Here is a 3,210-nt window from a genome sequence, read left to right as displayed (position 1 = left end):
CAACCCCCTTCCCCCGGAGGAAAAAAAAAAAAAAGATCCCGTAGCGCCTTTCAGCCCAGGCTGTCTGCGAGGTTGACTTCTTCCCTTGATTGGAGTGGTGTTCTTCCAAAGTAAGATTTTCAGCATTTTCCTGTGAAAATGTAATAACAATGTTGAGGTGGAAACACACACACACACACACACACAATTTACAGCGAACCCCTGCAAGTCCTCTGCCGAGGTTCTACCGCTAGCACATTTTTATAATTGCTTTCTAATGCATCTCCTCAGTTTATTTTTGACACGCTTCAAAGTCAGTCTCAGGCCTCCGAGTGCTCTCCCTGAGCACTGAGGCTGTCAGTCCCTTGCTTAAGCATTTGTTCGCACTTCTTTGTTTCAGGGTGGAAACTCAGACTTCCCAGTGCATGCCGCTGGCATTTGGGGGTGACGTCTCCCAAAGAAGCCCCGGGGAACTCCGCGTGACTGGGTGTAGAGCCCATCTGCTGTGTACTTTTCCATCGCTTGGTTCCCCAGCTCCTGCTTTCTCAAAGGGGGTGTAGCATGAGATCTTGGGGCAAAAATGGAAAGTAGCTTGTTCATAGAGGACAAATGTATGCTTTGTTGCCTTCCAAACCCTATGAAAATATAATAAAGTTTCCCAATGTCCCCACTTAGTCAACCTCCCCCTTTAATCTGTTATAAGCAGCTATTATCCTGACTGTTTCCATTATAGGTAATGTTTGCTTATTCTACTAGATGCATGTAACCACTATGCTCTCTTTGAGCAGGGCCCGTTTCAGTCAGCAGAATATGTTCTTGTTGTTTTCATTGTTGGTTTTTTAATTTTTAGAAATTAAAATATAAATATATTATTTTCTTCCCTCCCCTTCTTCCCTCTAATCCTTCCCATGTACCCTCCACTTTTTCTTTCTCAAATCATTGCCTCCATTTCTTTAATTGTTGTTGCTATGTATGTGTGATATATTCATATATATGTATATATACATACTTACAACTTGTTCAGTATGTATAAAGTTACGTGTATTTATAGAATTTTGGGGCTGACCATTTGGTATTAGAGGATCAATTATTGTGCCCTTCCTTGGGGAAGACTATTTCTCCAGCTCTCAGCATTCATTGGTTGCCTGTAGTTCCTTGTTCAGGGTGGGGACCCCATGAGATTTCTCCCTTCTCTGTTAGCATGTCTATTGGGGTCACCCTTGTTCAGATCTTGCTTAGGTAGCCAGGTTAATGAGACTTCATGGGTATAATCTCCCTGGCATTTCTAGGAGGTGAATATTCCATCAGACTTCTTGGTCCTCTGACACTTAAAATCTCTCTGGTTCCTCTTAATAGGTTCTCTGAGCCTTAGGTACAGAAGTTGTTCATGTATACACAGGGACCGGACACCACGTGATCACCTGTTCTCTACCTTTTGGTCTGTTGTGGCCCATGGGATAAGCTAAAGTTGTTAAAGCATTTGTATTGTATGTATTAAAAAACACCTAGAGTTGGAATTGCTAACTTTATAGAATATAATATATATATTTGGCCTTGAACTCATGGAAGTCCACCTGCCTCTAACTCCAGAGTACTGACAATTATTCTTGTTCAAGTCATGTTATACATATATGCTTTCATTTATACTTTCTGGAATTGGTACTATTATCTAGCATCTATATTTGGGTTTTAGAGACATTGTTTCTCTGTGTAGCCTTGGCTGTTCCAGAACTTACTTTGTAGACCAGGCTGGCCTCAAACTCACAAAGATCCTACTGCCGCTGCCTCCTGAGTGCTGGGATTAAAGGCGTGAGCCACCACTGCCCCAGCCCAAGACTTAATCTTGTAAGAAGTGCTAAATCTGTTTTCCTGTAAGTGATTTATTCTAGCATTTTACACGTTACCAATAAATAAGTGGCGATTCTGGTTGTTAACCACTCTTATCAACATTTGATATTATCATTTTTTAAATTTCAGTCATCCGAGTAAATGAGTAAAGGTAACCCATTATATCAGGCTTTTGTTTTGTTTCAGTTTTTTTTTTTTTCGAGACAGGGTTTCTCCGTGTAGCCCTGGCTGTCCTGGAACTCACTCTGTAGACCAGGCTGGTGTTGAACTCATTAAGATCCACCTGCCTTTGCCTCCTGAGTGCTGGGATTGAAGGCGTGCACCACCATTGCCTGGCCCCATTATGGCTTTAGTAACACTGTTTTTGTTGGGTTTTGAAACAAGGAGTCAACACATATCTCAGATGGGCTTGTCGTCACAAATCTTCCAGTTCCAGCCTGGTCAGTGTGGGATTACAGCATGAACCACCATGTCTTTACAAACAATTTATGTTTGAGGCAGGTATCTCATGACATGGTTCTGAACAGCCTGGGACTCATCATGAAGCTCTTGCTGTCCCTAAAACCGAGGCGGTACTGTTGTCTGTGCCTCCCAAGTGTTGGGGTCACCGGCATGAGTCACCACACCCAACTTGAAATTGCCCCCTGCTCCAACACAGAGCTATATCCACCTCCAGAGCTGGAATGCAGTCTCCCACTACCACAAATTATACAGTTGAGTGTCCCCAAATTTTGGGAAATCGCTGAAGTCAGTATGCTGCAGGTGCAATGGATGATCCTTCTCCCAGAAAGCCACTTTCCTGGCCATTCTATGTCCTGCCAGGTAAGTAGCGCCATTTTAATTTAGAAATCACTTCTCAGTTTTTTCCCTTTTGCTATAATGCTAAGCCGTGATTCAATCAGTGTCCTTAACTTGGTCTCAATGTTTAATTTGCATTTTCTGTAAATTGCTGGATACTTGTCTCAAGTGATCTGGAGGCCTAGATCAATGTGTACTTGTTTTTTTTTGTTTGTTTGTTTTTAAATCATTATGGTCACTAGTAATAGAAGACTTTCTGTTCTAGCCCTTTTGGACGACAGTGTATGTTAGGAATTGGGGGAGTCTATTTTTGGTGGTTTGATAAGAAAAGAATCGCAGGGTGTAGAGTTTGAAGGAATGAAGTCAGCAAGCCTTTTGAGTTTCTAGTTCATTGCATACTTGACGGCAGCTCTCAGAATGTTTTTAGTCCTTGGAGATTTCTTTCTATCTCCAAACATTGTATTTCAAGACCTTAATTCTACTTCAGGCCTCCTTGGCTTCCTTGGTAATTTTTTCTGCTATCTTTGTCTTAATTCTATCTTCTGCTGCTTGGGCAGCCCATATACATAAAGCTTTTAAAACAAA

At 41.8% G+C, this 3,210-nt stretch overlaps 1 non-coding gene across 1 annotated transcript; it reads right to left on the bottom strand.

Moving 5' to 3' along the window:
• Positions 1 to 2,499: 2,499 nt before the first annotated feature.
• On the bottom strand, positions 2,500 to 2,657 carry LOC121452632. The gene has a single exon (XR_005974878.1). It is a non-coding gene; the product is annotated as a U1 spliceosomal RNA (small nuclear RNA).
• Positions 2,658 to 3,210: the final 553 nt, after the last annotated feature.

This window comes from Microtus oregoni, unplaced genomic scaffold (assembly GCF_018167655.1).
Source record: "Microtus oregoni isolate MIOR12 unplaced genomic scaffold, Mior012 000009F_ref0000495, whole genome shotgun sequence".
In the NCBI taxonomy this organism is placed as follows: Eukaryota; Metazoa; Chordata; class Mammalia; order Rodentia; family Cricetidae; genus Microtus; species Microtus oregoni.
This window is presented reverse-complemented; position numbering and strand designations above follow the sequence as displayed.